General features: G+C 47.7%; 2 long non-coding RNA genes across 2 annotated transcripts in view; one reads left to right on the forward strand and one right to left on the reverse strand.

Annotated features, from left to right (window-relative positions):
• The window catches only part of LOC144338313 (uncharacterized), a 279,087-nt gene that overhangs the window by 213,590 nt on the left and 40,722 nt on the right, over nucleotides 1-24,775 (forward strand). The gene's annotated exons all lie outside the window — the stretch shown is intronic.
• Nucleotides 2,011-9,261, reverse strand: LOC144338422 (uncharacterized). The gene is made up of 3 exons (XR_013412505.1): nucleotides 8,334-9,261; nucleotides 6,190-6,369; nucleotides 2,011-5,804 (listed from the first exon to the last, which is right to left on the reverse strand). It is a non-coding gene; the product is annotated as an uncharacterized LOC144338422 (long non-coding RNA).

Here is a 24,775-nt window from a genome sequence, read left to right on the forward strand (position 1 = left end):
CCTGCTGGTATTGGTTAACCCTGTCCTCTGGACAATCTGCCGTGGTCTGAAGCCTTCCTGTGACCTTCTGGGATCCCAGACAGCGGGGCTCACTTGAACGCACCCCATTTTCCAGCCGTCCCAGACTGGCTTCTGTCTTTTGGGATAAATTCAAAGTGTCACTTAGTCCTCTCTCAGTTTCTTCTTCAGCAACCTTGGCTCTCACGACTGCTGAGGCAGGACTTCAATGCCAGGCCCCTGCTTAACTGTTCTTGGCCAAACAGTACAATATGATTGATAGGGACCTCAATATGATAGGGACCTTAATATGATAGGGACCTCTACCTGCCCATGTCAATCTTGAATTATAACTGGAGTCTGGCTGGGCACGGTGGCTCAGACCTGTAATCCCAGCACTTTCAGAGGCCAAGGTGGGAGGACTGCTGGAGACCAGGAGGAAAAAGCCAGGTGTGGTGGGACATGCCTGTGGTCCCAGCTACCTGGGGGGCTGAGGTGGGAGGATTTCTTGAGCTCAGGAGTTCAAGGCTGCAATGAACTGTGATCATCACGTCACTGCGTGGAGAGTCTGGATGACAGAGTGAGACCCTGTCTGAAAAGGAAAAAAGAAAAAACGAAAAAAGAGAAGTCTGAAGGTGAGATTCTGAAGATGGACGTCCCAACTCCCTAACTCCACTACAGTGGAGACTTTGGGTATGTTTCTTACTCCCTGCAAACCTCAGGTCAGTGACGGCAGATTTGCAATGTTTGCCACCGCCTTCCTCCTGGCAGACATCACCAGTCCCTCCTTCAGCTCCCTCCTGCCCAGGCTCGAAGAAGCATCATCTCAGTCACTAGTTTTCAGCCTCAGCTGCACGTTGGGATCACATGGGAGCTTTGAAGAAATCCCAGTACCGGGGTCGCACTCCCAAATATTCTGATTCAATTAGCTGGGGGTGTAACCTACGTAGGAGGTGTTTAAAAACCCTCCCCTGGTGATTCTAAAGTATAGTAAAAGTTAACATCTGTTGTTGCAAATCCTTCTCAAAGAAGGCTTCAGGAAGCCACTACCCCAAACAGACGAAATCCGTGTCCTTTCTGTTCTAAACCCCGGCTACCCCGTGTGGTTCCGGGACCAGCGACTCTGGCCTCCCTGGTGCTAGTTAGTGATGAGACCCTCAGCCCCATCCAGACTTGCTGAATCTGAACCTGCCCTTTCGTCAGATCCCCAGGGGCTCCGAGCGTGCCGCTGGGCTGGAGGAATTCCAAAGCCCCTCACAGCCCTCATAGTCTGTGATTTCGGCTCCATGAGCCTCCCTCAACCGCGAACGTGCGGGGGTTTTAAGAGATGATGTTGCTCAGGGACTGACTGTTTTTATTTTAATATGGCCATTTGGCATTTCCCTTTATTTTTTTAAGGTTTGTTGTTAATTAATTAGCAGACATGTTTTCTCTGTATTATCTGTAAACAATTCTCTTAATTCTAATCTCATCCATAAAGCTGTTCTCCCCAAAGAACTTGTGACAATTAAAAAAAATCTTCATAAACTCCACTTCCCAGTAAAAGTTCGTGCAGATTCAAGTCAGAGGCAAAGACCCATCCGTGGGGTCATTTCCCCTGAACATTGACCTATAGGGTGTTGCCTGAGTGTAGGTTCTTTATGTCCTCGAGGGGAGGCTCCTTAATAAGTGACACTGAAGTCTATCAAGGATCATCCGATGTGGATAGCCTTCGACTCTTATCACTACTGGGAATTGGTGCCAATGAAATAACCCAAAATATGGTAAAAAGCTCTACGGGTGAAATATTTCTAGAACAGAGATCAATTTAACAACATGAATGCCCAAGAATAGGGAGGAAGACGGTTTTGTGTTAGAATATTGTTCACCACTTTAAAATACTTACATAAAGCCACACCGAGGTTCCAACTACGTGTATATGGAAAGAAATTCACAGAAAAAGTTGAGGAAGAAAAAACATAAGACATTAATAAAAGATGTATTACAGAAAAGAACTCAACCACAATCCTGCCACTCTATTTTTCAAGTTTTTTGTATTTGTAAAACATTAATATTTTAATTATGAATGTGTAGATACTTTAAATATAAGAATATATTTAAAGTGCCATATATTTAAAGAGTATATTCCCTGGTGCCACTGGGAACAGCATGTTTGTTGATATTACAGTAATTTTTCAGTGATTGAAGATTTTATTTAGCAATTAAAGGAAGAAGGTAGGAAGAAAACCTACGGACAATACTGTTTCCTGATGGCAGAATTTCCTCCGTATATCATCCTGCCAAATCACCGCGTCCTGTGGTTTGTTTTTTTCTAGCTTTTCTTATTATGGGGTGGCCACCCCATTTTTAAGAGTTATTGCTCTCCACACAATCAAGTATTTTCTTTTTGTTGCCTGAGTTAAATAGGGATCTGATAATCCGTAATTTACTGCGAATTGCAAGCCAGCACTTTGCCCATGTGTGCTGTGCTTTCGCGGACAGGGAAACTAGATCCAGAGAGGGCAAGCTACTTGTCTGAGCAAACACAGCTCGCAGGGGGCAGACGCAGGATTTGAACCAGCTCTCAAGCCCCCCACTTGTGTTGCCCAGCCCCCGTGGCAGAGCAGGCGTCCGGCTGTCGGGAGGGCCTCGAGGCCTGGAGTGGAGTGGCTTCAGGGCTGTTTATTGTTCCTGCGGCTCATGGTACAACCATCAACTTGATGTTTGAAGGGTGAGGGCGGAGGCACTTTGAAAAGAGCGGAGGAAAGCATCCAGAGGGGTCTGCCTTTTAACAGACACAATAGAAACCAGAGGGCAGCCAGGGTGGCTGAAAGGCTGGTGGGTGGCCAGCAAGCCAGCTGGGTGTTCTGTGCCACCCTCAGATGACATTGTATATAGGACACAGACTTGGCGGCGGGGCCTGGAGCTGTCTGTGGGGCTCTGCACATGGCCTCCCTGGGAGGGCTGGTGGACCTGGTAATGCATCCCTTTCCTGTGGGCATCTGTGGATCATCTTCTGCTGGCTGGGGACAGGTCAGCCGGGCTGAGTCCTGGCTGCTGGGGACTGCGCGATACTGCCCTCAGCCACCTTGCCATCCAGGCATTTGAGAACACGGACAGAGTTCTCAGATGGATTCCTGGAGCAAACCTTGCAATCATGACCTGGTCAGTGAGGGGAATGAATTTTGGTCTGGTGGGCGACCAAACCAGACCACATGCACTGCACTTCATGTTTGCTGGGCATGTCCAATGGGACATGCACTTTTCAGGCCCTATTTTATGCAATCCCAATACAGAATCCGTGAGGTAGGGACCATTGCTCTCCCCAGTTTACAGAAGTGCAAACTAAGGCTCAGAATGGTTCATTCACCCAGGTGGCAGTCTAGGGTGTGATCCTGGGCAGTGTGACCTGGGCTCTCACTGCTGATGTTTATCTCCTGTTTTTCCAGCTCTTCCAGTGGACGGCCTGGCTTGGGCTCCTGACTCTTAACACTTTGTCACTCTCCAGCAGCCTGGTCTTCAGCAATGGGCTGGCCGCTCTCTGCCTCAGTTTCCTCATCTACAAAATGAAACTCATAATAGTCCCTCCTCCTGGGTGGTTGTGGGAGTCAAATGAGTCTTTCCACATGTGATGATATAACAGGAGTAGAAATCTACTGGCATCTGGCAATAACTCCATAAAGGTGGTTATTAATACAATTATTATTACTTACTGTCGAGCCTCATCTGTTATGTTCTCCCCTTGTGAAACTGAATCTTCCTTTCCCTCCATCTCCTCTGATGTGAAATGTAGATAATGACAGTCAGCATCAGTGTCACTGAGTGGACGGGACACAGGACACAGACAGCCATTGTTTCAAATCTAAGTCTCTGCAAAAACGTCTGGACCAGCGCAGTTTTATTCTAAATATTCATTCTGTCTTTAGATGCACTTTCTGGTCCTTATCTGGAGCATGATTCTCTCTGACAATAATCATGTAGCCAACATACTTAAAATTCAACATATTAGACAGAGTGGCAGTTGACACAACGAGGGATCTTTTTGTAAGTGCTGGTATTTAGTGGTGACACTGGGGGAAAACACTAAGTGAAGCTTAGCGGTTCTCTTGCTATAAAAGAAAAGGAAATTGCCTTCCATTTAGGCTGAAGCAATTTTCAGACAGTGGGAAGGGGTCAGCTCTGTTGTGAGTTCTTTTTCAGATCGTATTGGCCTAGGAGCTGTTACATTCAAGTTGTGACTTCAGAATAAAAGAAATTGAACTTGCGTTTTGCCAAGTTTAAGTTGGTGACGCCTGGTTCCAACAGGTCCCAAGGAGAAGTGGTGTTTGCATTTGGCCCTCATGACCTCTGTGTTCCTCAGTAGGGGCTGTGGTCCATGGTGGGAGACTCAGGGGCCAGGGCAGGAGCAGAGAGCATCCAGATGACCGTGCGTGCCACTGTCCAACTGGGCTTTCTCATTAACCCGTGGTCACACCGTCCAATTCATCAAAGAAAACTGAAGCAAGGGGCAGAACCGGCACATGCGTGGGTGCAGGCGAACCCCTGGCTTTGCTAATTGGGGTTCTCTTCCCATCTCAATTAGATTCTGCCATCTGAGCAGAAAAACTAAGAGGGAAGCTGGGATTTTCCAGCCAAGCCCGCCTCGCAGGCCCACGCATGGTCACTCCTAAGTGTCTGGTGTAAACAGGAGTCATTGTCTATTTGGTGGTGGGATTCCTCCTCTGAAAGCTTGCTGTGGTATCACCAGGGAAGCTGGAGGGGATTTAAGCCCCTCCGAAATCGAGCTGCAGATGCTGCCTTGAACTGGGCACTGCTGTTTCTTTGCTGGGAAAGGCTTTCTTCCTTGAGCGGCGGATCTCTTCCTTCATCAGAATTATCAAGGTTCTGGTCAGCCAGTTCCTCTCCAAAACCACAGCCATTTTCAGGAGACAAAAGCAGCCTGGGTTTATAAGGGATCACTGAATGGCTTTATGGCATGCTGGGAATTACAGAAGTCAAATCAAACAACATGAAATTGTGCCCTTCTTTTGTGTACATTCATTAGAAGGACTTGGAAAATCAAATAATCAGGTATCGGTATTTGTCTTTTGTACAGAAACAATATTGTAAAAAGGCCCTTCGATGAATTCGTAAATTAAAGCAAGGAGATGCTTACTTAAAATGTCGAAAGCCCCCACAGATCTAATACTCCAAACCAAAAATTATATGCTGCACTGATAGTAGATTTTTTCATCCTATCTAAATATGAAAAAGTATTATATGTTATATTGGCATTTAGGCGAAATCTTTCCCTTATAAGGTGTTGGACATAAATAGCTGTATTATGTAACTCTTCGATAGAAGGCATACACACATCTCTTAAAGGTTCCAGCTGCTATTGTTATCACTGGAGGCATAAAATTGGAATCCCAACTTCCAATATCAAATTTTAGCACAAACCCTATAAAATGTATCTTGTCAGAATGTGCCAGAACCGCTAAGCTCTTTTCGGCTGAACAAATTGCAGCTGGTGTCCTTAAAGGTCGAGAATCAACTTGCTGTATCCTCAGGGTTTAGGCAGCAAATTGGTCCCAGTTTTCACCCTGCCGCAGGGCCGGCTGGGGAGGGCAGGGGTTTAGATTAGCCGTGGCCTAGGCCGTTTGACGGGGTGACACGAGCCTGCGGGCCGAGTCCAAGGCCTGGAGATAGGACCAACCGTCAGGAATGCGAGGAATGTTTTTCTTCGGACTCTATCGAGGCACACAGACAGACCATGGGGATTCTGTCTGCAGTGACAGCCTTAACATTTGCCAGAGCCCTGGACGGCTGCAGAAATGGCACTGCCCACCCTGCAAGTGAGAAGGTAACGTTTATTTTTGTATTTTTTTCTCTGTCTCCCATATACAGACTGTAGAAAGACCACCAAGTGTGGACCATTTTTTTTTCCACCATGATGTACAATTCACATTTGTTAATAAAAAAAAAAGTGCCCGAGGTCATCCACCTAGACTTTTTTTTTTTCTTAAACAGGAAACGGGTTTCAGATGTTTATATGTTGAAGAGTAAGGCTACTAATCTGTTTAGCCATTTAGCAGGCCCTGGCTAACTCTCTCGTACCTTTTAATGTTCAGACCCCATAGAATGACATTAATTTTTATCTCTCTTGTTATTTAGAATTAAAAAAAAAAAAAAAAAAAAAAAAAAAAAACAGAAAAAAGCACTTTCAATAGTCACCTGCTTTTTGGAGACAGCTCCAGCAGAGGTTAAAATAAATGATTCTGGTGGTTTCATTCAGTTGTGCTCTTAGCTGCCCTGGTGCTGTGCGATGGGTTTGAGTATTCAACACGCCCACAATTCTTTAAAATAGAGCATGGTCTCGTGTATTTTCATGTGTCTGTATCCACGAGTGGACATCTGTTGAAGCAACACATTTAGATGAACAGTTGAGGTTCACAAACGCATATACTTATTCTGTCTATAGCAAGGGTGAGAAGTGGTCTCCAGTACTTTTCTTTCAATTTTCTTTGGGTCAGTGTGATGTTTTCCACGTTTCTTTTTAATGTTTGGCTGTGCCAGGTGACACAGAAAAAGCATTTCCCAGGGAGCCGATGATCGCTTCAAAGGGCTTCAACTTGATGCTTGGAAATGAAAAATTTTATTTTATTTCTGCCATTTTTTTCGTCATCCCAGGACCAGTAATTTTAAACAGTTGTTGCTGGTGCAAAGGCTTCCCTGTTTAGTGTGGCAAATCAATGCTATTTTCACTCTGTTGGAGAGGTTTACGTATATATAGTCCAGGGAGAAAAGAGCACAGACGGGAAGTTTGGATGCTTTTTAGGTGCATTTGTTAGTATTCAAATCATTGGCGTAAAAGACTATTTTAAATGTAGAGTTCGAAGCAGAAGGAATAATATATTATTTGCTAAAACTGGATCAAATGGTTCCCCCTTTTTAACCCACCTGTGTTTGACCAAATGCTTTATGTTTACCCATCTTGCAAGAGTGCAAAAAAACTATTCTGGGAGAATTTCATCAGGCAGAGAAAACCAGCTAAGATGAAATGAGCTCTTAAAATTTCAGCATCAGTATTTTCAGGATCAGTAAAAAAGTTACTTTCAGGATTAGCAAAACATTATTTGCAAAAATTAAACATAGACAAAGAATCATCTTCTACTTCACTACAAGAATCCTCCCCTCACTCTCGTGTGTGTGTGCATGTGTGTGTGTGTGTGTGTGCATGTGTGTGTGTGTGCATGTGTGTGTGTGTGTGTGTGTGTAGAAAGAGTTCTGTGAGGCAAAAAATACATTTTCTTGTTTTTTCATCAGAGTACCAGAAGTGGCTGGAGAAAACATTAGTACAAGTGTAAAAATGGATATGTTAATAAATGTCCAAACTCCTTTAAATGGAGATGAGACAGATATGATAAAACAAATTTTAAATTTTTTTTTTTTTTAATCAAACAAGAAGGCCATTTTTAGTGTCTGGGGACATGTTTTAATTCGGCATTCAAATTATGCCAGGCATAGGTCTCAGGGACTCCCCGTGGAAACCCAGTGACAAAACAATAACACCATCACCTGCGCTGAAAAATGAGCAAAAATAATAGAGCGGTTATCTCGAGAAAGCGGCTCCTGGAAAATGCATCCCTTAAAATGGAAGCACCCAGCAGAGGCTGATCTGTGGGGCTGGGGAGAAATGGAGCAATCGCCATCACTCCAGGCTCGTCTGAGAACCCCAAATTCCATTAAGAAAAGAATCTGCTGAGCAAGACCCTTTTGAAAGCCCCAGGGTGCTAAAGGAGCAGAAGGAAAGCCCGGCTTAGCATCCACACGGCCACCAAAGCCCGGAGGACAGGGACTGCCGGGAGGAACTGATCTGATGAGAGGATCCGTGAGAGAGCAGGGCAACTGCACTAAGGGGCCATTTCTCCAACATGGACAGGGCACTGGGGAGCTTGGCTAACATGGTCACTCAGCCTTCCTTTGTGGAATCACAGGAGAGGAGGCTGCTTTGGGCCAGCATTTACGAAAACTGTCTTTTTGGCCCCTGGACCCTGATGAATAGAAAAACTCTCCAGTCTGCAAACCCGCTGCAATCGCTGCGTCAGCTCAGAGCCGAGATGCTTCCCAAATGAACACCTGGATGGTGTAAATCACCCTGACGGTAAACACTTCAGGCCAGGACACAGGCTGCAGGCGGGGTGGGGTGGCATCCTCCCACCCGGCCGGGGTCCATAAACCAGGCGCTGGCCCTGCGCTAATAAATGCTCCTTTCACAGCAAAAGACCCCTCCTCCCAGGCTGGGATCACAGTCCCTGTAGAGAGGGTGCACGGATAACCGACAGCGTTTCTCCCACCCTCACCACCGTCTGACTTACCCCGGGCTGGTATCCGGGAGTGTTGTCAGGCATTTATGCCGTTATGAATGGCCTTACGATACCTCGAGAGGGGGACCAGGGTCACGGGCTTCATGGTGGCTATTTTCTGAAGGTGGCGTGAGAAGATAAAACCAAAATTCAAGGTCTGCTTTTTAAGTAGCATGCTAGTAAAATCAGAATAGTAATGACGGGAACTGAAAGATCGATCTGAAATGTTCCTAAGGTTAGTGGGATCTACAATGGCATTCCCTCTTGTAAAACACATTGAACTAAAATGTTAAAATAACTCTCCCTCTTCTTGCTGCTGTCTTAAAATCCTTGACCGCTGATGGATGACCATTTGGTGTAAACAATTCTTATAAAAATCCCCGAATAGGGGAAAAGCAGAGGGTAGACAGCAGAATATATCTAGAAAAAGAACACCTCCTGGGGAATTTCTTTGCATTCGGATGCTCTACTTTAAAAAATAAAATCTCTCCGTATAATTATCCAGTTAGGAGGAGTCTTTTAAATGATATCTTTTGTCTTCAGCCAGACAGATGTGAGGACACACAATGTAAACGTTATACAGCAGCTTTGGGAGAGGCTTTTTATGGCCCTGTATCTTTCCACTCACAGTACAGACTCGAGAAATGTAGGGAACTCGAGAGCAGCCACTCGGCCCCAAGATCAACCCAGAACCAAAGAAAAACAACCAAGAGAAATTATTCTTCAGCCTGGAATGAAACCGGGATCAAATGGTTGCTGATCAGAGCACATATTTAAATTGGAAAAGTCAAATTGAGCATTATTAAATAAAGCTTGTTTAATATGTTTCAAACAGAAAATGTCTTTGGAAGAGCATTTTAAACCTGATATTAAAATCTGGCCGAGCGCATGTCCCGAGGCTTCATTGGTGAGCACAGGAATTTGGGTCCTTTTAAGAAGTGCGGTCTTCTCCCTTCACAAGGTGTTTTTTTCCCCAATGTATAAAATGAAAGCAGAAAGGTTTTTAGGTAGCTATTTAAAACTGTTCGTGCAACATAATAAATATAAGACAATTGACCCGTGTTTTAATGTTTATTCATAAGACGAAGTGCAGCCCGGCTGTTGCAGTGACGCGGGCGGCTTGCTGGAGCCGAGAACACCCACGTGTGGGGTGATGTTTTCCCACCACAGTGCAGTGGGTTAGCAACTGACCCGTGCTCCCACCAAACCTAAAACCACTCTCTAATGGGCTTTACAGTATTTACATTTTGAATTTTATTTATAGGACACCAGATGTCTATGTTCAAAAGAAAAAAAAAATCATTTGGAATATAAAATCCCTCCCCTTCCCCACATTCGTTAGCTGAGGAGATATTTGCCTTCCCCCCTGCAATGCGTCAATGCCTTGCAAGCCAGTTCTGAGCTGGGGTTTATGGTCTTTTTGGAGGTTAGGGAGGTGGGAGACTGAGCATTTATTCCTATTTTCTGTGTGACCATGGGCTTGCCTTTATTTCTGGGATGCGTTTTCTCCTGAGACTCTTTGCATCTCTCAGCGACCACCCTCTTACTCATTAAACTCTTCTGACACAGAGGAATGGAGCTGGGCAGAAGCTCAAAGCCAGACCTTAAGAAAACTGCTTAAGATCTTACCCGAGCCGCAGCGTCCGGCTGTGAGAGCTGGGGCAAGCAGATAACTATGTCTTTCCTCCTTCATCCCTGAAAGTGGTCTTAGAATAAAAGTGCTTCAGAAACACAACTGGATATTTTTATTCACTTCTTCATTGTTTTCTTTGTCAAATAACCTCAGAATGTGCAAACCCAACAAGGCACACAGCCCAACAGCCCTCCCCGACTGATCTGCCTGCAACTGCCAGTCACTTCTCATCTCCAAATCACACAGAAGATTCTACAGATTCATTCCTAACACTGAACCTCTCCCAGGGCCCTCCAGGAAATTGCCTCTCCTCCCCACAACACAGATAGAAGAGCAGTTTATTCTTCAGTCCGGACCCACTCCAGAGGTTCGGCCTGATTCCTTCCTGTAAGTCCTACCGGCCGGCAGTGAGGGCAGCACATGAGATCACGCTGCGGACGGACTTTAAAGCGCTGCAGAGAACGGTGCATAGGGGCTGAGGCCACTGTGGAGCGCTCGCTAGGGCCAGGTGTATTCCAAGTGCATTCTGCATGTCACCTCTGCTCTGTTAACCTCCAGAGGTGTCCCAGTCCCGCTTCTTAGTGAGGCTCGTGACCACTGTGCATACTGCCCGGAGGGACAGTGGCCCTGAAGAAAGACACTGAAAGCCTAGGGGTTGAGCAGCCACGCCTGGCACCTGGTGGCTCCAAGGGCTCTGGAGAGAATCGCCAGTCCCCAGGCTAAGTTCTGGTTCCCCCAACTTCTAGCCGAATTTCCATATCCACATCCAAAGAAAACAGCCTCAGGATTCCTTCCGTGATTTACTTGTGATTTACTTTGAATGCCCTTATGAGGCCAGAGGGGAAGGTGTAGTGGCAAGTGAGTGAGGACAGAAGGTATGAACATCTGAAGCCAGGGTGGGTGGACCGTGTGTTTAATGCCCCTCCCAGGGCCTGGAGGCCAGAGCTGGAGGCCAGGCTTGAGAAGGGCCTGAGTGCTGCCTCAATTAATCAATAAGAGCCCAGAGAAGCTTGTTTGTTCTTTACACCTCTTGAGCATCAAAGGAGAGAAGCTGAGATGCGGAAGGTCATGGCTGCAGGACTCAGTATGTTGCTGGCCTGGGACACCAGGAAGGGAAACCAGAAAGAGGGAGATGAAGGAGGTGAAGATGGGGTTCTGGGCAGGCAGATAAGAAAGAGGTGGAGTTGAAAACGCTTTGGGGCTAGAGACCCGGGGAGAGGGGAGAAGTCCTGGTGCTGTTAATAGCCAGGCGGAGCTGAGAAGATGAGGCAGGGTCAGGGGAGTGGGAGGCAGGCAGCGCTCTCCGGGAAGTGTAGGGACGAGGAGAGGCTGGGTGGGTGGCTGAGGGAGGTGGCAGGGATCTGCCCCCTTCTCCTGTCACTGGCGCTCACTTCTGCTGCAGAGACCTTTGTCTCCTGCTGTCCCTAGCCTAAGGCTCCCATCCTAGGCCCAGCAGTTCTCATTCCCTAGAGAGTTTTACCGCACAGATGCCCCCCAGGGACTGAGAAGACCCTGAGGGCGTGTGACTGCTTTATTTATTATGTATTTATTTTTACCAGCTCCCAGGTAATTCTGTGCACAGCCAGGGATTGAGAACCGCCCCAAGCCTAAACTTCTAGATTCAAACTTAGGAAATACACTTCCATGTAATGAACTGGAGACTTCTGAGGTTTTGTTTCTTTGTCTTTAATTCCTGCTCCCTAAGGGTGCCCTGCCAGGGTGGGGGCTCACCTTGGTCCAAGGGCCACAGCAGCCTGCGAGGAAAGCACCACTGCAGCCTACTTGACACCCGGGAGGCGGCGCGAGCTGGGTGGGGGCGCTTTGGACTGGTTCTTCGTGAAGCAGAAACGCTCTCAGCTTTGGGAGAGGTTTCCAGGATGCCCACGTCTGTTCTGTCCCTTTGTTTGTGGGTTGGGTCTGAAGGAAAGCAACACGGCTATCTTGTGCTGGTCTCTACCCTAGCCCCAGGGCCTCGCTGTCCAAACCGAGAGCATGCACAGGACTGGCCCAAAAGCCACCTCAGGAACGCTCCCCTTCATCAGCATGGGGATCTCCCTTCCTTAGTAAACACAGTAAGACAAAACCAAAGAGAAAACTTAAAAGCCTTCTGGGAAGAATTCAAATCTTCTTGAATGAAGATGAATTCCAGTTATTTGTTATAAGTATTTACAATGCTACATTGGCCCACTTACTTTTCTGTAAATCACAAACCTCTTTAATGACAGCTAACATATACATATATGGAGAGAGAGGGAGAGAGAGAGAGAGAGAAAGAGAGAGAGAGAGAGAATATCTAGTGAGTCAGGCACCATTTCAGGAGCCTCACGTCAGTCAATCTATTTCACTGTGTCCACTACCCTATGGGGCAGGTATTTTTTGTGCCCATTTTACAGATGGGGTAAGTGAGGCCCAGAAGACTTGCCCCAAGGCATACAGCTAGTAAGTACCAGAGCTCAGATTCGGCCCCTGACCTCTGCAGGGCAGTGGTGCTGAGAAGAGAGGAGGGTATTATTATTAAATTGGAAAACATGATGATTATTTAAGAGAGTTTCTTAAGTGGTGTCCTCAGAGCCACAACCCCAGCCAGTTCTGCTGCTCTGGGAGTCACTTTTCCTTTCTGAGGCCGGAGTTTCCTCTTCCATAGCTTGGATTAGCAGCGCCTGCTGTGGGGTGGCCCCGTGATGTGGCGCCCGCTGCATCTCTCTCCCTTGTGCACCCGCCCAGGCCTCCAACACCGATTTCCTCCTCTATTCTTTCTGGTTCCTGAGCCCTGAGGGTGTGAATTGTGTGGAGCTCGGGTCTGTTTGTTCTCGGGGAAGAGAAGAAATCTTTCTGGAAATATCAAACCAATTTTTGCTGGGACAACACATGAGGCTTGAGCCAAAAACACGGCAACCAAACAAAAATTGGAGCAGGCTTAGAAAAGATGTAGGACCCCAGCTGGTGAGGGAGGCCCTCTGTCTTTTGGATTCTGGGAATGAGGTGGACTTGCAGCTCCAGCTTCTCCCTAAGATGGCGGGAGGACACTTGGGCCCCTAGCTGTGCAAAGCGTTGGGGAGTCTCTGAATCCCAGACACCCCAGAGGACACAGTGCCTCGGTGCTTTTCCTCGGGGGAGATGATGGTTTGCACGGAGCCCGGCCCCAAAGCCAGCATCCCTGCAGCCTGTGTGGCCAGGGCAGGGTCCTGCCTCTCCAGGGCTGGGCAGGACTGGGATGTAGCAACCCCCATCCAGGAGGTGCCCTTCAGCCCCCTCCCTTCCGCCAGCAGCCTCCAGGTCCCACAGACCCACCGCTCAACCTGAGCTCTAGGTGCCCCTGTCTCCTCAACTGTGAAGTGGGCCTCAACCTGCCTCTGAAGTGTGGCTGTGGGGATTGCCTGAGATAATGTTCGAGGCTTATAAAAGGTCAGTACAGAGCCTTCCAGAACCCTCCACAAAGTTATAACGATAAAAACCAAACAGCACAAGTGGGGTCCTTGCTCACAAACATCTCCTCCTCACACCAACCGAAGGAGGTGGTCACCACCACAAACCCATTTGTCAGATGTCAGCCCCGAGGCCCAGGGCAGTGCTGTCATTCGACCAAGGCCACAGGTGGAACTGAGATCTGAACCCAGGTGGTCTGGCTCCAGGGCTGTTTGTTAACCATCAGCCTCTCCAGGCACTTGACAGATGGGAGTCATTGTTATTAGTTTGGTTTTGGTCAAAGATTTTTTTTTTTTTAATTAAAAAACAAAGTTTTATGTTGAGATAATGGTAGATTCCTAGGCAGGTGTGAGGAGTAACACGGAGAGATCTCTGTACTCGTCATCCAGTTTCCCCCGTTGGTAACATCTTTCCTACCACAGTGCAGTGTCACCACCAGGATGCTGGCCTTGATGCAATCCACTCGTGGGTTTAATATGTGTAGAGCATATTCAGGAGAAATGTTGAAAAAGGACCGAGAGCTAGGTGAGGTGTAGACGATGCTGTTCGGACCTGTCCCTTCCACCTTATACCTCGTATTTGCAGGGTTTTTTTTTTTTTTTTTTTTTTTTTTGAGACGGAGTCTCGCTCTGTCGCCCAGGCTGGAGTGCAGTGGTGCGATCTCAGCTCACTGCAAGCTCCGCCTCCCGGGTTCATGCCATTCTCCTGCCTCAGCCTCCGGAGTAGCTGGGACTACAGGCACCCGCCACCTCGCCTGGCTAGTTTTTTTGTATTTTTTAGTAGAGACGGGGTTTCACCATGTTAGCCAGGATGGTCTCGATCTCCTGACCTCGTGATCCGCCCGTCTCGGCCTCCCAAAGTGCTGGGATTACAGGCTTGAGCCACCGCGCCCGGCCTTTGTAGGTATTTTCTGCACCATCTGACCCCACTCTGAATCTCTGATATATGCCCTCCCCCATGAGAATGCAGGTTCCATTAGGCGGCTAGTTTTTGCCTGTTAGGGTCTATTAATGGTGGAGAGTCCGTATCCAGACAGGTCTGCAGCAATCTCAATTCTTGCCTCCTCAGAAGGAAGAATTTGATGGAGGGGCATAAAGCACAAGGAGAGACCAAGGCCAGTTTTAAAGCAGGAGTAAAAGTGTATTAGAAAGCTTTAGAGCAAGAATGAAAGGAAGGAAAGAGAGTACCCTTGGAAGAGGGGCAAGTGGGTGACTTGAGAGATCAAGTGCACAGCTTGACTTTTTGACCTGGAGCTTTCGATGTTGGCGTACTTCCGGGTCTATGTTGGTGTACTTCCGGGTCTATGTTGGCGTACTTCCGGGTCTTGCATTACTTCTTTTTTTTTTTTGAGACAGAGTCTTGCTCTGTCCCCCAGGTTGGAGTGCAGTGGCGCAATCTCAGCTCACTGCAAGCTCCACCTCCCAGGTTCACACCATTCCCCTGCCTCAGTCTCCCAAGTAGCTGGGACCACAGGTGCCCGCCACCACGCCCGGCTAATTTTTTTGTATTTTTAGTAGAGATGGGGTTTCACTGTGTTAGCCAGAGATGGTCTCAATCTCCTGACCACATTATCCACCCGCCGCAACCTCCCAAGGTGCTGGGATTACAGGTACGAGCCACCGCGCCCGGTCGGTCTTGTGTTACTTCTAACTCCTGAGATCTTACTGGGAAGTTGCTGATCACCAGTTTCAGGTGTTTTCTATCTGCTAGGAGAGGGCCCGTTCCCGGGCACTAGCTGTGGCCAATTATTACTTTAGCGCGACAGTAACATCCACCTGACCATCAGCTGATGGTTGTCTGACACTCCTGATGTGTGTGGGGGAGCCCTCTCCTGCCCACCTCATACCTGACTACCCATTGTAACAGCTTCACTGTCCTATCTCCAGTGCCCAGAACCATGGCTGACATAGGAAGCTTTCGTAAATATTTTTAAATGGATGAATGAATGAGTTTTCTTAGAGAATAACTCCGCCTTTCTGAGCTCCACTGAAAAATCTGTACAACAGGCTTAACACTCCCCATGGGCAGGGTGGTGGTGAGGACGAGGCCATGTGAGGTGTCCAGTGTTCATCACACAGCATCTGGCGGCGTTTGCACAGTGAGCTACACATTCACCCCAAGTGCCCAGGAAAACCCCCTCGGTGTCTCCAGCCCTCTGTCACAGCTCTCAGGGGCCTCTGTACTTTCTCAAACCTCTTAATGGCCTGTAATCTTTCAACAGTTAAGAGTATTGCTAATAAGAGATTTGAGAACAATTTGCATCTCTTGAAGGAGGCTGGATTTCTAGAGGGTGGCATAGGTTTAAGTACCATGCACGAAGTCTTCGCTAATTCTGCTGACTTGAAATAATAAACAGCTTAACACCCTCCATTGTTCTGGGGCCTAATGAAAACCAAGTAGGCCTTCAGCCTGGGAAGCCTGCTGGGATTCAGGAGAACAGCTGGGAGCCACGGCGTCAAAGCCGATGGCACTTCCTTGCTCGTCTCCACAAGGTACAGGACAGGGAGTCAATACATCTCTTCGGAAGCGAGTACATCATTTCTCCCAGTCTTGCCAGCTTTCTGATTACATCAAGGAGAAAGTGTTCCTTCAATGCTGTTCTATCTTACACCTTTCTAGCAGGGGCTGCCTTTTCCTTTTAAGAAAAAGCAGGCCAGCTGTGGTGGTTCACACCTGTAATCCCAGTATTTTGGGAGGCTGAGGTAGGAGGACTGAGAGGATCACTTGAGCCCAGGAGTTCAAGACAAGCCTGGGCAACAGAGCGAGACCTGCATCTCTCTAAAACAAAACAAAACATAAAAGCCAAGTCCTTCAGAGTGGAAATTCATCAATCTACAGTATCACTAGAATTCAATAACGTTATTTTGTTTTCACTGAATATAATTTGTACGGTTATGTTGGTGGGTGTTCCTTTCCCATTTACGATTGTCATGGAAAGTTTCCTTTTAAAAAGAAATACATGAGGTACTCATGAACAGAAAGACGGCAACAATAGGAACTGTGTACTAGGGAAAGAGGCGGCCAAGGGCTGAGAAACTTAACTCTTGAGTATGATGCTCAGTACCTGGGTGAAAGGACCATTCAAACCCTAAACCTCAGCATTATGCAATATTCTCAGGAAACAAACTTGCACATATACCTGCTGCGTCTAAAAAGTTGAAAAAAAAATATTTATTAAATGAAATTTTTTTAAAAAGCAAATGATGCTGGGTGCGGTGGCTCACACCTGTAATCCCAACACTTTTGAGAAGCTGAGATGGGAGGATTGCTTGAGCCCAGGAGTTCGAGGCCAATCTGGGCAACATAGAAGGACCTCGTCTCTACAAAAAAGTCAAAAAATTAGCCAAGCATGGTGGCATGCACCTGTAGTCCTAGTTACTCAGGAGGTTGAGGGAGGAGGATTGCTTGAGCCTGGGAGGTGGAGGCAGTGAGCCATGATCACGCCTCTGCACTCCAGACTAGGCAGCAGAGCAAGACCCTGCCTCAAAAAAAAAAAAAAAAAAAAAAAAAAAAAAAAAATCAAAGGATAATAGGTATCACCTATGTTTATAAATAAATTAAAAAATTAAAAATTAAAGTGAATTTACTTAAAGAAAATTAAGTAGATAAGCACAGGATAGCAAAGAGATGCAGCAAAAATGTTGACAGGTTAGCAGAACTTGAATGATGAGGTTTCGGAAACACTGACCTAGAGATCTTCTCACTTTACAGTGGGAAAAACCAAGGCCCAGAGAGAGGAGGTCAGTGCCAGAGCGTTCATCAGGCACTCACTCAGCTGAAGGTGGCCACAAGCTGGCCCAGGCACGGCTGTAATTGGCCAGGTGAGGGAAGGGTGGGACCCAGAGCCCAGGGCTCTCCTCCTTCCAGGTGGACCAACCAGCGAACCTGTGCCACCCAGGATGGGCAGGGGCTGCTGTCCATTCTCTGCTGTGCCCAAGTGCATGGCTTCTCCCCAGAGCTTGGGCAATACCCACAGCCATGACCCTGGTGACATCACAGCCTCAAGGGAGACATTTCATCCCCATTTCCCAGGTGAGACCTGAAGCAGTTCTAGTAAAACCAAGGCTGCTTGGCCCCTAGAACCTGGTCTCCTGACCCACAAAATGAGACCAAGACCATTTTCCACAACCCACTCATGCCTCCTGGAATGATGCATCTCCACATGCGATGTTTCAACCTAGAAAGTGCGAGGTGCGATTATCTAAGGTGTACCATTTTCCTTTATAACTGTTTTAGTTTACAAGGGGCAGAGGTTTAAAAACAAACATGTTTCTTTCAATTGTAAAGGTATCATGTTTCTTACAAAACAAAATATTCATTATAGAAAGTTTTTTAAAAATAAAAATGTTTAAGGAGTAATTTATTAATCAATATGACCCTGCCATCCTGGGATTAACTGCTTTATGCATTTTGCTATATTTTATTTCTCTCTGTCTGTTTCTCCCTATGTACATTTTAAACACAGTTTGAATTATTTTATATATAATTTTAGAACCTCTTTTATGCAAGGTTTCCTTTTCTTTATTATTTAAGAAATACATATATATATATATATATGAGGCCCCTAGCAGTTCTGGAAAAACCAAGGCCACTTAGCCCCTAGAACCTCGGGATATATTTCTGTTGTAAAAAATGAGGAAGATAAAGTCCAGAGAAGGAAGGTGATTCTGCCCACGAGCAGAAAAGCCAAGACAAAAGCACAGTCAGGACATCAGCTTGGTGTCTCCCTGGTAGCTCATGTCATGCTTATTTCAGCCATCTCCTATTGTCGGGCACTTAGATTGTTGCCAAATATTCACCTTTATAACTAATGATGCAAATGTAAATTCTTACACATAAATCTGTGTGAACCTGCCTGTCGATTTCTTTCTATAAGTTGCAGATACAGGTGTTCACATGAAAGGAGTGACACATGGAAGTTTCACATCAAGGTTCCAAGCTCCTGGCAGGAACTTCCACATCATCCTTAGAGAGGCTGTAAGGTCACTCCATATAAGCAAGGCAGGCAGCCACTCATCTCTCTACGCCTTTGGCAACGCCAAGGATTATGACTTTAACAACGCTTTGTGTGTGGGGGTGCGGTGGGGGGGATTTAAAAAGTAGGGCTTTCCAGTCACCCAGCTTCACTTCTTAACACCTTCGTCTTGAACCCGGTCCACAAAGGGAGTCCCAAATTCATTAACAAGGCAGTGGGAGAGAAACTACTGGGTTTTATAAAAACGCAGGAGAAACTGGCGATCTTTCTATACAAGCATGCAATTCCCTCTGGAGAGTTCAGGCATGGGCGCTGGGACCACCTCTCTGGACAGTTATCAGTCTTTGCTGCCTGTTGAGAATTTGCTGCAGGGGGCACTGGGAGGCAGGAGAAGAGGCATGAGAGATGCCCTCTGCTGAGACTTGCACGTGGGGAAATGGCTTACAAACTCTCCTGATGCGGTTGAAAGAAACTTAGGATAAGGAGAGCTCCTCTCTGTTGCAGTGGAGAACCTTCTGGGGCCTGGGGAGTTGTCTGCAGAGCCCACATGGTCTCAGGAGGGGCTGAGGAGCTCTTGGCTTCAGTGGGTTGGATGTTTGTGAAGTTGGTGGTTTTGCCCAAAATCAGAGGCCCAGTGCCCGCCTGCTGCGCTGATTTGTCTAAACTGTCCCTGGGCCACATTGGGAGGAAGAGACAAGGGTCCTACTCTGTGAAAAAATGAAGACAACACAAGAATGGCCGGTAGGTGGTGCTGAGCCCTCCTGCCCCATATCACATAGGGAATCTGCAGTCTCAGGGTCTTAACCCACGGCCCCGGGCCTCTGGCTTTCTGCAGCTCCAGGCTCATTTCTAATATTTTATTTATTGAGGTGAAATTAACATTACCATAACATCAACCATTTTAAAGTGAACAGTTCAGTGGCATTTAGTACATTCACACTGTGTGCAATCACCACCTCTGTCGAGTTCCAAGACATTTCCATTACCCCAGAAGGAAACCCTGAGCTCATGAGATGCCATCCCTCATTCTCCCACCTCTCCCCAGCCCCCAGCTCTCCTACTCTGTCTCCACAGATTCATCTATTCCAGACATTTCATATGAATGGAATCATAAAATATGGAATGTTTTTGTGTCTGGCTTCTTTTACTTCACATAATCGCTTTGTTCATGTTATAGCATGTATCAGAATTACTTTCCTTTTATTGCTGAATAATATTCCATCATGTGGATAGACCATATTTTGTCTATCCATTCACAACTGATGGACACTGAGTTATTTCTACTTTTTGGCTGTCATGGCTAGGCTGCTAAGAATATTTGTGTACAGTTGTGCATGAGTACCTGTTTTCAATGGTCGTTCTAGGCTTCACTTTTTGAGGATCAGCCAGGTGTTTTCCACAGCGGCTGCACCATCTTGCATTCCCCCCAGCAGTGTGGGAGGGTTCCAGTTACTTCAGCCTAGGCTTATTTTAATAGCATCTCTCGAGAGGTGAAGCCCTGACGATCAATGTGAAAATCAATGTGTGGCCCTGCAGGAAACGGTGATGAATCCTACTAATTATGTAATCAGCAGCCTACACAGGGTCATGGAACTACAGTCCCCCTCCAAGTTCTGATGCCGCCATTCCTGGGGGTCTCTCTGCCTCTCCTCATCTCAGTTTCTAAATGGGGCTACTAAATCCTAGTTGAAGGGCTTTCCTTAGCACAGCACTAGGAACATAGCGGGCACTCTGCAAAGAATGGCTTTCAGGTCTCACTCAGAAAGTGCAAGGGTGTAAGGGGGCTGTGAGTGGTTCCCTGATTTGGGAGCTTACAGACCTCCATGGTGGTGTTGTCTTTAGCACACCATGCTGCTGTAACTAAGTCGAAATGTGCCAATGAAGTTATATCTAATGAAGACTGAAAAGAATAGCAAAATGAGCTTCTAATGCTTAAGGAAATGCCAAAAGGTGGGGGATTTGAGCCAGGTTGGCTCTGACGTTGCCTCTGGTGGAAAGTGTAGTGAGTCCAGGGACAGCCTCACCCAGAATCAATAGCCGTCCAGGAGTAAGTGGCTGCAGCCACCTCCTCAGCCAGGCGGAGTCTGTACACAACCCTTCAAGGACTAAATAAACGCAGTAATTTACTGAAAAAAGGCCTTTCAGGGCCACCTCTGGCACTGAGGTCTTAGGACTCATGGGACAAAACCAGCATCCATCTTCTGATGTGACACGTTCCTGTCAACAGTTGCCCTAATGGAAACAGCACTCAACCGAAGTGACATGGCAGCCTCTTCACTTCCACGGAGCCCTGCTCTTCCTGGGCAGTGAAGAGGAGCAGAGGGCTCAGGACAAGGGGCCTGCACAGTGAGGGGCTTGGAGGGATGGGGGACCACAGGGCAGCGGGAGGTCGGGAGGGAAGGCTCAGGGCAGGAGGGCTGTGGGGTAGGGAAGGCAGTCTGCTTCTGCTTTCCCAGTTGTCCTGCAGCTCCCTCAGGCTTATGGGATCACAGCCAGGTGTTCCCTCTAGAAGTCCAGATACTCAGAGGATGCAAAAGCTAGGTGCGCCTTAAGGCCTTGGCAGCCCCAGTTTTAAAATGCAAGGAGCCCTGGAGAGGAGTCCAGGAAGATGGACTTTCAAGGATGACAGTGAAACCACCTACAGAGGCCAGGTTCTGGACTATCCAATTCCCAACAAGCTGTGGCCTGGGGCCCATCTCACATCTGTCCAAGAAAATGGTGAGGAGATGTTAACTGCGCAGGATTGTTGTGAGATCAAAAAAAAACAGAAGTTAACTTTTTAAATATTTTAAGCAAATATATCCAAAATGTATCACCTGAACCTATAATTAACATACAAATTATTGATATATTTAAATTCTTTTTTAAATTGTGATTTGATAATTGTTCAAAATTGGTTAGGTGTTTTACATTTACAGCACATCTCACAGTTCAAATCAGGCACATCTCAAGCCCTCAGCAGCCACGTGGGGAGAGGAGCTGCCATATTGGACAGCATAGGCCTACAGGGAAAGGCCCACCTCTAAGGGTCGGACTTCCTGTGCCAGGACTTCCTGGGGTGGAACTTCCTGGGGCGGGACTTCCTATTTTGTTTGGCAGCCACTACGTTTTTCCTGGGCTGGGCAAGGAGGGTTTGGGTTCAGCCTGAAGTCCTGGGTATGGTTTCTGCATAGTACGGCTCCTTAGCTGGCCCCAGACAGTGACTTCCTGAGATGAGACAGTGTGCAAAGGTGGAGATTAGTTAGGTCCTTGATGTTATCTTTTCTATTTCCATATCTTTAAAATGTTACACATTTGGGGGAGGGATTAACTTAAGAATCTATCTGTGTATAGTTAAGATGTGTGACAGGTTTCAGCAATAAGAATATGCATTGCTTTTATTTAGAAGAGCAGACAAATATATAACCAAGTAAATGTCCCGTGATAATGGCCTGGACAGAGGTGTGAGCTATTGGGTGACTGAGAAATCAGCTTTGTGCCAGGCAGTTTTATAGCATGTAACTAACACACATGTGAACTATGCTTACACTCTTAGTGAATGATGGTACCCAGGTTTTCAGCCCAGATAGTACAGCCCTAGATCATTTGATCCTACTTTTCTACCATGTAGGCCATGGTCTCCTTTCTCTACACTATATAGACCACACCTCCTTCTTCTACACTACCATATAGACCATAGCTTCTTCCTCCACACCACATAGATCATGGCGCCTTCTCCCACACCACACAGACCATGGCCCCTTCCCCTACATCACACAGACCATGGCTCCTTCCTCCACACCACACAGACCATGGCTCCTTCCTCCACACCAAACAGACCATGGCCGCTTCCTCACACCACATAGACCATGGCTCATTCCCCAACACCACACAGACCGTGGTCCCTTCCCCTACACCACACAGACCATGGCTCCTTCCTCCACACCAAACAGACCATGGCCGCTTCCTCACACCACATAGACCATGGCTCATTCCCCAACACCACACAGACCGTGGCCCCTTCCCTTACACCACACAGACCGTGGCCCCTTCCCTTACACCACAGACTGTAGCTCCTTCCTCCACACTACACAGACTGTGGCTACTTCCTCAATACCACACAGATTGTGGCCCCTTCTTCACATCACACAGACCGTGGCTCCTTCCCCTACACCACACAGACCATGGTTTCTTCCTCCACACCACACAGACCATGGTTTCTTCCTCCACACCACACAGACCATGGTTCCTTCCTCCATACCACACAGACCATGGCTCCCTCCTCCACACCACACAGACCGTGGCCCCTCCCCCACCACACAGACCGTGGACCCTCCCCCACCACACAGACTGTGGCCCCTTCACCTACACCACACAGACCATGGCTCCTTCCTATATACTACACAGACGATGGCCCCTTCCCCTACACTACACAGACCATGGCCTCTTCCTCCATACCACACAGACTGTGGCCCCCTCCCTTACACCACACAGACCGTGGCTCCTCCCCCTACACCACACAGACCACGGCTCCTTCCTCTACACCACATTGCTGCCTCCTTGCAGAGTGAACTTCATACACACCTTTTCCTTTTTTGTGCCTCTCCATGGCTCCCAGCATGGTGGACACTCGGGAAATATCCCCTAGGATGCTCAGTGTTGGACAGCCTCTCCATTTCACCCACTGACCTACCGCAGGAAGACCAGGTGTGTGTCTTCAGTGCTATGCTTTGAGCTCTGTACAAAATCAGACAAGCCTTTAGGATCAGAGTGGAAGGGACCGTAAAAGGAGAAGTGTGAACGGCAAAGAAAATAAACACATATGTGTGCTGGGGCTGTGGGAGTGAGTGTGGATTTGCGTGAGGGTGGGGCTCAGGAGAGGGGGCTGTTTAGTTTAGGCAAAGGCTCAAGCTGATTCCTGCTGTTAGGGAGATGTCCAAATGGGGAGCCAGGAAGGAGCCCAGGGATGCGTCCTGCCTCAGATGGCTACCCTTCATTCATGAATCCATTCATTCATTGCTTCTTGAACCCGGGCCTCATTCATTCACAAGCAGTTGCAGATTCTTATGGAGTGCCGGGGCCGTGTTAGCAGGGGAGTGCCCAGTTAATACCCAGTGGCTAGAACAGCTGACACTGACAGGCTTGCCATGAGCCAGGTGTCCTTTGAAGAATTTCACTTAGATTAACTCCTTACTCCTCCCAATGGCCCTATTAGCTCCCTGCCTTGTTCTCCCCATTTCATAGGCAAGGACCAGAGGCACAGAGGCGCATGGCCTGAGCTCCACTGCAAGCATGCATGGTGCGGCCTGCAAATGCTTCCTGGACGTGCCAGCTCAGCTGGCTCCTTGCTAAGGAGAGGCGGCTCTCTGCGGGAGTGAATGCTTCTACGTGGAGGAAAAGACCTGGGCTTGTTGACCTGGAATGGCGATTCTTCCCAGGGTGCAGGTCAGAATCACCTGGGTAGCTTTAAAACATGCATGTCTGCTCCCCACCCCAGACACTTTGACTACATTGGTCTGGCAGAGTCCTGGCCATCAGAGCTGTTGTTTTGTTTGTTCTTTTGTATTATCCCTGGGGATTCTAAACAGCAGCCTGGGTGGAAAAGCTCTGCCCTAACCTGTTGACTGGGAAGTAAGGTCCCCACACCAGCAGCACAGGTGTGCCCTGGGAGCCTGTGGGAAATGCAGAGTCTCAGGCCCTGCCCCAGACCTGCTGAGTCAGAAGCTGCACTTTGACAAGTGCTCTGGGGAGCTCAGTGTGCCCGGCAGTTGGAGGACCCCGGCCCAGGGTTTCCGGCTGTGTCATCTTGGGCAAGTCTTTTAATCAATCTGTGTGTGACGTCAGTTTCCTCATCTGTAAAATGGGATAATGAGGAAGCCGACGTGCAGTTCACGTAAAGTTCTTAAGGATTGTGCTGGCCAGAGCAGGTGTCCTGTAGTCGTCATCTATTATTCCTATTTTGTTTGTGACGCCAGCACACCCCTCCACGCCTCTCCCAGTTGTCCGCTGCAGGGAGGGGTTGTGGAGAAGAGCCAGCCATGGTCTTCCTGAAGCTCTGCCTGCTCCAGGGCCGGCCCCAGGCCCTGACCCCACTGGAGACAGATAGCCTGGTCCTAATTACACTCTGCCGTGTGGAGATCTCAGCGAACTTCCTCACTTCTAATTTGGGAACAGAATTTGGACCTTTCCAAGTTTCAGTTCTGTCCGGAGCTGGCAGGATTGGCTTCCTGGTTCAAAGGAAAAATAGCTCATTAGGCGTTTTGGGTTTCAGATGACTCGCGCTGAAGAACATTTCGATGAACTGTGGGTAAATGAGTCAGGAACAGACAGATTGGATTTCCTTTCCACGTGGGTTTGAAAAGCAAGGAAAGCCATGGTCGGCCTGGCATGTTGGGGTGCTTTGCTCAGTGGGTCCTGTCTGATCCCCTGAAACCGAAGGAG

The sequence above is a fragment of the Macaca mulatta genome, chromosome 20 (genome assembly GCF_049350105.2).
Source record: "Macaca mulatta isolate MMU2019108-1 chromosome 20, T2T-MMU8v2.0, whole genome shotgun sequence".
NCBI classification, from domain to species: Eukaryota; Metazoa; Chordata; class Mammalia; order Primates; family Cercopithecidae; genus Macaca; species Macaca mulatta.